The following is an 11317-nucleotide window of genomic DNA, read 5'->3' on the forward strand; positions in this document are numbered from 1 at the left end:
AATTTATGTAGAGATGTTACTGCACTAGTGTAAGAAATTCAATATAATCTGATATTTAGGAGTAAACTTATTCAGTGAATATACAAGGTATTGGTCTGTTGCATTAGAGTGCCTACCCTACTGGTAGTAGACAAGAATAGCCTCTGTTCACATAATATGCTTCTAACTACAGCAGATCTGAAGGAACCAAATAACTGACAGGTCGCTGGTTCGAATACCCGAGCCGACAAGGTGTAATAATAAACTAAACATTTTTTACTGCCACCTAGTGTTTGCTCTCAAGTATAATTCATTGGCTGATTTCTCCTGAAGGTGGAATTATGTGATCCTTCCTTAACACAGGAATTCCCACTCAGTTAACTACTTTCAAATGGTGGAAGCCCTCAATAGCAATGTCCATAAATGCCAAAGTGGGTTTTATCCATATAGAGTCCTCTAACTCTTGTGTTGTCCTCACCTTTTCATAGTTGTGTGGAGGACAAAATGGCCTTATGTGATGCTCTGCTCTAGGTGTAGTTTCACATATCCTCACTAGATGATGCTGTATCATTGTCTTGGAATCTGCTCAGAAGCCTTTGTCAGCTGACAGTTATAGCATTTTTATACAATGGGTGGGTCTAATCCTGAATGCTGATTGGTTAAAACCGTGTTCCAGCCGGTGTCCATTCCACAAATTGCCACCGGCCAAATCTATGACGTTAAAATGCCTATTTACTCTGTTCCATCTGACTGCACAATCCACTGTCTCATCAGCCCAGCCAGGCAATTTATAAACTTGATCGCCACTATAAAAGCATCTAGACAGTATCTCACATTTCTTTTAGACTAACATTTTGTTTTCAACAGCGGAGATTTGTGTAAACCTAGTCTGTCTCTGACATTTGCACCGTTGTTTCAATATTGAAATTTGATCTCCTGCTGTCCCATAGTAATGAACGTGTTGGGACGAGACAGCGTTTCTCAGGCAGTCAAAATCATGAATTGGCTGGCATCCTTTTTATGGATATATACAAAAAGAATTAAATAGAAAAAAGTTCAAACAACACACAGCCAATTTGCAGTCTTTCTAGCTTCTGTTTGAAGTGATTGTGTTCCTGTAGCTGTGTTGTTGGCTAGCTCCTCTGAACAAGTGTCCTGACGAGGGAGCAAATTTTCTATGCCAGACAAAATCACGCCTCATTAGCTCAATGTTATGGATATATCCAAATAAATGTCACTAGAAAACAGCTTAAACAAATGCAAATGCAGCTACTTTGCTGTTATTCTGGCTTTTTGATGTGACTGTAAATTAGCTGTAGTTGGCTAGCTAGCAAGAAAGGGATAACGTTTCCAGCCAGTATGGCAATGAAACTCTTAGAACAAACGACTGGGTTGCGTCCATAGATATAGAACAAAAACTTACCCCGTCACAGTAGGAGGATGAATATGCAAATAAAAGATGACTGGTCATTGGTCAGAATAATCAGATCAGATTGTGATGTCATGCTGTACAGGCTGAAATTCCAGGCTTATTTTGTTTTTAAAGCTCCCACACTAAAATGAAATTATCACAATTTTCACAATTTCAGAGTGTTATTTCGACCTCATAGTGTGGAAATATAAAAAGCGACTGAACTTTTAACATTTCAATGAGGTGAGACTGATTTAATGCTTGAGATCGGTTCAGCAGACCTCAAAGTCTGGAAGGTATTGGTCTAACGTAAGCCTTATTATTAATTTAGGTGTTTGTTGCTCTGTCTCTGTCTCTGTCTCATTGATAAGATAATATAATTATCCCCTGACATTAATCTAAGTAGGGAAATATAACACAATCGATGTAGCCTTTCTAATTATCTCGCATTTCATGACTCAGTTATTGTTTGCCACCCATAATTTTTTTACAGACACCCGTCACCACCGATTTTTTTTTTCTTTTTTTTTTTCATCAAATCAAAAGATACTCAAGTTGAGAGTTCAGGCCGTTTGATGTGCTACTACTGTACCACATATCAAATGTAGCAGAACTGGTTTGAATTGTGTAGAATTAGCTTTAAAAATGCTAAATGCTTTCAGACTCATTGCAAAATGTGTAGAATAATATGTGATTAGTTATTAAACTGCAAATTTTCTCTCTGCCTCATGGCAATATGTGTAGAATAGCAGTAAATGGGCTTTAAAACAGCAACATTTTCTCTCGGCCTCATGGCACAATATGTAGAGTAGCATGAGTTTAGCTATAAAATTGCACATTTTTCTCTGGTGAAATGAGTAGAATTGTAGGAAGTGAACTGTTTCCTCCCCCCCAAAAGAGCACTGCTCTCTGCTAAAGCTACTGACTGCCTTTCCAAACTGCCTTTCCAACCAGACGTATGAAGTTGTGAAAGACCACAACCACGGCCTGCTAGATCACTAGATTTGTTTTGGTTTTCAAAGCGACTTTGATATTCTTGTTTGTAATGAAAAACACTATACAAAATACATATATATATATATATATAATGTATTTTGTATAGTGTTTTTCATTACAATATATATATATATATATATATACTATACAAAATACAATAATATTATTATAACCCGGAAGGTATAGAGACCCACTGGGCACACACTGAATCAATGTTGTTTCCACATCATTTCAATGAAATTACGTTGAACCAACGTGGAATAGACGTTGAATTGACGTCTGTGCCCATTGGGGAGCAATAGTAATTGCATATTTTTTAAGTCAATAACTACGCCATGGCTGATTGGTCAAAGCCTATGGGGAAATGAATGTTTTTTTGCGGGATAAATGCCACAAATAAGGTCCGTGGTAAACACAGGCCTAGGAGATCTTATACATTTTCTTCTATGAAATAATCTTAATCCGCTAACATAATGTTTTGGGAATTCTGAAGGATTTATGTCATCAAAACAAGCACCTAAGCGCATAAAGGCTTCATAAATCATGAAGTCATGTTAACTGGTTGATATTATCTCACATAGAACAAAATGTATCTTCTAAACCCGTGTTAAGCTCAGACTTTATTTTCTGCGTTTATCTTAAAATCCCCATTCTGGTAGCCTGTCAGGGCAATTCCTTTGATAACTGCAGCCAAAGAGAGAAACATGATTTGCCCCAGCTACTTCAGAGAGCTTCTTGGGCCATTGGACATTGACCCTTAGGGCTGTAACAGTGACTGTGTCTCCCTCACTTAGTTTGCCATTACAAATCTAAAGGTTAAACGAAGGCATGGAAGTCATGACCTTTTATAATGAGGTGTTTGATTCTGTTCTGCAGTCATGAACAGGCCCAACTGGACAGACATGCACTTCTGGAAAAGTGGGATAGCTGTGGTCAGATGGGATCAATCCATCTGCAGAAACTCATTAATTACTTTCCCTTTAACCAAAAAGCCCTTGGTCAAGGGAAGTGTGTAGCCTCTATGCACCACAAGGAGTGATGTCCTCTGTTCCAAGTTACAGAAAACAGATGCCTACCTTTCACTGGAGGTTGACATATTAATCGCTGATGGTCATTATAATTACTCCATGGGGAGTCATTGCCAGGAGTCCTTGACAGAATTTCCTGGAGTGGAACACCATCTCTGTTAAACACATCACCTTAAGGTAAACTAGGTAACACGAAGCATGCTGCACAGAGAGCAAAAGTGTATTGTCCCTCAAGTCAGGATATCAATCTTTGATTTTGCTTTGTGTGTTCTCGATCAAAAGTGTCCAATCAGCAATGAGGTATGATATCTATGTAGAAAACTAGAAGCATTCTCATTCCTGTAAAAAAAAAAAAAAAAAAAGATTTTGAAAATCAGTCTGGAAATAGCCTCCAAAATAAAATATAACAATCATTCTGGTGTTATTAGAACACAGGATGTTCCCTCTGAAAATGCAGATCGTATTTGAAATCAGATGAAATGTGAGTCATACTCGGAGGATCATGGCCTTTTTATCAATAAAAGACAGACAAGGGGCTCCCCATGTAATAACACTTAGAAAACTGCTGTTTGAAAATCGCACTTTGGTTCATGTTCTTTTCAACATAAATTCCCTGTAAGATGAATAAGTCAATGGATTGATTTCAGATGAGAATTCCCCATAGACTCTATCATTGTACTTAAAACCCTTCTCAAACTCTCAAAGGCTTTCCTTTGCAATGTCAAAGTTCAGCGCTATATCATGCCTGAAATTTAAAGGTAATTTCCAATTGACCCGACATATGCAGCGTTTACCATGAATGCAGTCTCCGCGAACGCGGAAGCATAGCCTTTAAATTTCCATCGCTCTGTAGGGCGGATCTTCAGTGCTACAGATTGAATCAAGCCCTTAGTCTTTGTATCTCTCAACACACCCCCAAGCTGAGGAGGTCAGAGGTCAAAGGATGATCACTGTTTCACAATATCATTTATCAGGAGGAAAGGGAAAGATGTTGCCTGAGGGTCTCAGGTGAGGGTCAGGGTTACTGACAGATAAGGTGGGCAATTACCCCCCCCCCCCCCCCCGTAATTAGAATTTGAGAAAGACTTGAGTTCTGAGGAAGAAAGAAAAAAATGAAAGACAATGAAAGAACAAGAAAATACTCATGTCGAAGTGTGTGTATACTGCTACGTATCAGTCTGGTTCATCTCAGTTCATCACTCCCTGTTCTGTTCGTCCATTCTATTTCCATTTGGTTAATCAAGTAACACTTTTAATTACAACCTCAGTGAGGGCCAGGACTGCTGTTCATTAGTGCTCTGCTTCAGATAAAGATTCATCACTGTCAAGACTCTGGTGAATCACAGATAACCAGGGTGATGGGCTTCCTGTCCGTGGAACAGACCAGGGCGCTGTTCCAAAACTAGAGCAAAGCATCCTTCCATGCTTCTGATTCTCTGTATCCCAGTTGGTAAAGCTTGCAATGCCAAGATAGTGGGTTCAATTCCTGGGACCACCTATATGGATACACACGTCTGCTAAATGGCATATAATATATTGCATTATTCATAATCGACTTGTCATGACTAAATTGACAAAATTATTGTGATACATTAGCAATGACTTCAATGAAGGAAGGACGGATTTAGAAAATATTGTCACACTGCCGAACGACCCGGGCACGGCATTTCAGATACAGATTTGTTTATAGGACCATTTTATTATGTTAATGATGTTCCTGAGATGTAAAACACTCCAGACATCGCAAGATATAATCATCAGTAATGACCTGCGCCAAATGTGTATCTGGAATGCTACTGTCTCAAAAGACAGGCCTGCTGGCTTTACAGTCTTGAGCCCACATAATACAAAACCATGAGTGATTACATGAGGAATCAGCTATGTGACTAGCCTGCACAAAATGACATTCACCTCGCTCGACAAAAGTATTTGTGATAACGGTGACGATGATGAAAGACCATGAAGACAGGCAGAGGGCTTTTTGATGGTATCAGAGCGCCTGTTTCTGTATTGGCTCTTAGTGATGAATAAATCTATTGTTATCCCAGGAAATATCATCTTGCAAATGAAGGACCATCTTCAACCACTTAGTGGAATCCCATTACCGGAGAATATGACATATGGAATTTGTTGCGTCATTATGAATACACAGTTTTTGTCTTGTAATCTTGCTCACATCCTCCTACACGCGCCCGCACACAAACACTGCGGTGAAATGAAGCATCTACAATATGCCAGTAAAGCTGCTCTACTTTTTATACGTGTTAACGTTTTTTTTCTTCCGGTAAGTCTTTGCTAAAGGAGCAGGCTTTATTTTTTTGCAGAGTCTACAGTATGTCTTGGTTATGGTTTCCTGCCCTCATTCAGATGATAGTCCCTCTGGTGAGGGATGCTGGGGTCCGTGCCAACTCTATACTGTCAGTTGTCGTTCGATGACCTCTTTTCTTTTTTTGTAGGTTATATGCTGCGTCGTTGTTATTCTGCAACTACCTTTCCTATATGCTCTGCCTGCTTCTGATACGATCTTTCGAGATGTAATATGGGGAAGTGAAGTTTTATGAATACTTTATGACTGCATATGTATACTTACTGTAAAACCATAGAAGTTGATCTAGTCAATAAACCAACAGTTTTTTTCTATATATTTCTAAGAATCGTAAACGTTCATGTCATCTCCCAGATGCAATTGTTTTGTGTGTTGACTGACTGGCATGTTCAAAGCAGCTATGTTGTCTAAATCCCAACTAAACCATTTTCCTATTTACATTGTCTTGTTTTATACTTTATCTGTAAACACACAGGTAATGTCTTAAAGCTCTGTGAATTCTACAAGACATACAGTATATTTTCCACATTTAATTTCTGTATAGTCACAGATTAATAAGACAAACACTACCGGTCAAACGTTATTGAACACCTACTCATTCAAGGGATTTGCTTTATTTTCTTCTATTTTCTACATTGTAGAATAATAGTGAAGACAAACTATGAAATAACACATATGGAATCATGTAGTAACCCAAAAAAGTGTTAAACATCAAAATATATTTTATATTTGAGATTGTTCAGATAGCCACCCTTTGCCTTGATGACAGCTTTGCTCACTCTTGGCATTCTCTCAACCAGCCTCATGAGGTAGTCACCTGCAATGCATATCAATTAACAGGTGTGCCTTGTTAATTTGTGGAATTTCTTTCCCTCTTAATGCGTTTCAGCCAATCAGTTGTGTTGTGACAACGTAAGGGTGGTATACAGAAGATAGTCCTATTTGGTAAAAGACCAAGTCCATGTTATGGCAAGAACAGCTCAAAAAGGCAAAGAGAAAAACAGTGCATCATTACTTTAAGACATGAAGGTCAGTCAATATGGAACATTTCAAGAACTTTGAACGTTTCCTCAAGTGCAGTCGCAAAAACAATCAAGCGCTATGATGAAACTGGCTCTCATGAGGACCGCCACAGGAATGGAAGACCCAGAGTTACCTCTGCTGCAGAGGATACGTTAATTAGAGTTGCCAGCCTCAGAAATTGCATCCCAAATAAATGCTTCACAGAGTTCAAGTAACAGACACATCTCAACATCAACTGTTCAGAGGAGACTGCGTGAATCAGGCCTTCGTGGTCGAATGGCTGCAAAGACACTTGGGCGAAGAAACACGAGCAGTGGACATCAGACCAGTGGAAATTTGTCCTTTGGCCTGGAGTCCAAATTTGAGATGTTTGGTTCCAACTGCCGTGTCTTTGTGAGACACAGCGTAGGAGAATGGATGATCTCTGCATATGTGGTTCCCACCGTGAAGCATGAAGTGTGATGGTGTGGTGAGGGTGCTTTGCTGGTGACACTGTCAGTGATTTATTTAGAATTCAATGCACACTATAATTTGTTTTTCAACAGGACAATGACCCAACACACCTCCAGGCTGTGTAAGGGCTATTTTACCAAGGAGAGTGATGTAGTGCTGCATCAGATGACCTGGCCTCCACATTCCCCCGACCTCAACCAAATTGAGATGGTTTTGGATAAGTCGGACCGCAGAGTGAAGGAAAAGCAGCCAACAAGTGCTCAGCATATGTGGGAACTCCTTCAAGACTGTATGGAAAAGCATTCCAGATGAAGCTGGTTGAGAGAATGCCAAGAGTGTGCAAAGCTGTCATCAAGGCAAATGGTGGCTATTTGAAGAATCACAAATATAAACAATATTCTGATTTGTTTAACACATTTTTGGTTAATACATGATTCCATGTGTGTTACTTCATAGTTTTGATGTCTTCACTATTATTCTACAATGTAGAAAATACTAAAAATAAAGAAATACCTTGAATGAGTAGGTGTTCTTAAACTTTTGACCGGTAGTGTACATGCGGAAAGTAATTCACACAATAGTGAAGTTACACACGTTATATATACTCTTAATCTTTATTTAGCATTTAAATATTTTTACATAGGAACATGTGCAGCAACATATATATATACATATATATATATATGTCTAACATGTATTCACATTTGTTACAATTGATCCCAATACTGCAAGAACATATCTGACACCGTATATTCTCAAGTGCAAGAAGCCAGACTGGAACACACACTGGGCATGTGGCACATCATAGCTCAGGAAACAAAATCACTACAACACACCGCAAAACACAACACAAATCACATACACAAACATCAAACACAACAGCACAAAACATCCATACAACTGAGAGAACACATAGAGATGTACACAAAAAGGACTTACCACCAGCAAACACAGCACTCTTCATGCAATCACTATCAGAGGCTGCGTTTACACAGGCAGCCAGATTCTGATCTTTTTTTTGTTTTTGTAATTGGCCTATTTAACAATCAGATCAGCTCTAAAAAAAAAAGTTATATTTTTTAAAATCTAATGTATGTGAAAATATCAGAATTGGGCTGCCTGTGTAACCGCAGCCATAGTGACGGAGGAGAAATAGGACAGAAAAAGCAACAACTTCAAACATCGTTTCGTGAGCTTTTTCAACGACAGAACTACAGACACAGGAGCAGTTAATATATTGACTACATTCAAACAGACTCATACAGATGTAGGATCTTCATTTGATCACTACACTGCATTAAATGCATATGAGCATCATGATGTACATAAATTCACTGAAAACACATGGGTTATATTAACAGTATTGCACTTTTCATGTAGCCTCTTTTTTTTTACCAGCTAATAGCCTATAACCACCGATCAAGAAACAATATGGACTAAACGTTCAAATCATTTTGCTGCAGGATTATTTTGCTGTGACAATATAGGTCAAATGAATTAGCTTGATAAGAATGAGATAATAGGTACCCTCTTGAGTGAGTGCACTAAGGAATGTCCATAAACTATATTGTACAACAGAATAGCGCCATAGACACAGGTCTCTCACAATGAGCCCAGAATACGCCCTAGATTTGATTACCCACAACAGCGTATTGATGACGGAAGTGTTGGACGCAAAAGTTTGGAAACTGAGACATGGATTTAAGACATGTCACGTGCACATGCATAGGATCCACGATCCATTCATCCTTAAAAGAAGATAGAGAGATTGGCCCTCATTAAAACTTGACCATAGATTCAGGGGACATGCGCGAAGAAGAGGCCGTCACGTTGTAGGAAAGGTGACCTGATGTGACCTAGCCTGGTACGAACCATTCTGATCTCACGCGCTTACATTCTGTTTCGCGACACGGATCCATGCACGTCAGCTCACGAGATCAGGATGGTTCGTACGAGGCTAGCTGGGACCTGCATCCCGCACATCAATTATGTGACCGATCAGAGAGACATTTTAAAGGGCAAAGAGGTTGTCAATAAAACACAGCATAACAAAATCACATCTTTCTCATTCCTGCATGTTGATTGACTACACTGTTGTGAATGTCATTTTAAGATAATGACCTGAATGACTTGGGCATACGCAAGGGCATATTGTCTGTTTTGTACATTTACAAGATGGGAAATCATACAGGAAGTGATGAATTCTGCATTCCATAAGGTAGTAATCGTGGACACCACCATACCATCTTTGGTAAGCTAACAAAATTATTAGTAGATATTTTAACAGGAACATTCTCTCCCTAGCTTGGAAATGGGAGTTCAGTGATACCTGGACAGAAGACCTAGTGCAATGTTTTCACGGGCTTCACCGGGTGTGTATATACTCTGCCTTCAGAAACTATTCATACCAATTGACTTTTCCACATTTTGTTGACTCAGCCTGAATTTAAAACGGATTATGTTTTTAGAAATGTTTACAAATTCATTACAAATGAATAGCTGAAATGTCTCGAGTCAGTAAGTATTCAACCCCTTTGTTATGGCAAGCCTAAATAAATTCAGGAGTAAAAATGTGCTTAACAAGTCAAATAATATGTTTAATGGTAAAGAATTGTCCCTGTGCCCAAGAAAGCAAAGGTAACCTGCCTAAATGACTACGGCCCGTATCACTTATGTCAGTAGCCATGAAGTGCTTAGACAGGCTGGTTATGGCTCACATCAACACCATCATCCCAGAAACACTAGACCCACTCCAATTTGCATACCGCCCCAACATATCTACAGATGATGCAAATCTCTATTGCACTCAACACTGCCCTTTCCCACCTGGACAAAAGGAACTCTTACGTGAGAATGCTGTTCATTGACTACGGCTCAGCGTTCAACACCATAGTGCCCTCAAAGCTCATCACTAAGGTAAGGACCTTGGGACTAAACACCTCCCTCTGCAACTGGATCCTGGACTTCCTGATGGGCAGCCCCCAGGTGGTAAGGGTAGGCAACAACACATCTGCCACGCTGATCCTCAACACTGGTGCCCCTCAGGGGTGCGTGCTTAGTCCCCTCCTGCACTCCCTGTTCACCCATGACTGCGTGGCCAAGCACGACTCCAACACTATCATTAAGTTTGCCGTTGACAAAACGGTGGTAGGCCTGATCACCGACAAGACAGCCTATAGGGAGGAGATCAGAAACCTGGAAGTGTGGTGCCAGGACAACAACCTCTCCCTCAACGTGATCAAGACAAAAGGAAATGATCGTGGACTACAGGAAAAGGAGGGCCAAGCACGCCCCAATTCTCATCGACGGAGCTGTAGTGGAGCAGGTTTAGAGCTTAATGTTCCTGGGTGTCCACATCACCAACAAACTATCATGACCAAGACAGTCGTGAAGAGGGCACGACAACACCTATTGAAAAGATTTGGCATGGGTCCTCAGAGCCTCAAAAAGTTATACAGCTGCACCATCGAGAGCATCCTTACTGGTTGCATCACCGCCTGGTATGGCAAACGGCTTGTCCTCCGACCGCAAGGCACTACAGAGGGTAGTGCGTACGGCCCAGTACATCACTGGGGCCAAGCTTCCTGCCATTCAGGATCTCTATACCAGGCAGTGTCAGAGAAAGGCCCTTAAAAATTGCCAAAGACTCCAGCTACCCTTTCTGCTACTGCACGGTGAGCGGTACCAGAGCGCCAAGTCAAGGTCCAAAAGGCTTCTTAACAGCTTCTATCCCCAAGCCATAAGACTGCTGAACAGCTAATCAAATGGCCACCCTGACTATTTACATTGAGTCGCCCCCCCTTTTCTTACCCTGCTGCTACTCACCGTTTATTATCTATGCATAGTCACTTTACCCCTACCTACATGTACATATTACCTCAATTAACCTGAACCCTGGCATATTGACTCAGTACTGGTACCCCCTGTGTATAGCCTCGTTATTCTTATTTTATTGTTGCTCTTTTATTTGTTACTTTATTTAGTAAATATTTTTCTTAAAATGGCATTGTTGGTTAAGGGCTTGTAAGTAAATATTCGGCGCATGTGACAAATAAAATTTTATTCAATTTTGATGGACTCACCCGTGCAATAATAGTGGTT

This window comes from Oncorhynchus kisutch, linkage group LG15 (genome assembly GCF_002021735.2).
Source record: "Oncorhynchus kisutch isolate 150728-3 linkage group LG15, Okis_V2, whole genome shotgun sequence".
In the NCBI taxonomy this organism is placed as follows: domain Eukaryota; kingdom Metazoa; phylum Chordata; class Actinopteri; order Salmoniformes; family Salmonidae; genus Oncorhynchus; species Oncorhynchus kisutch.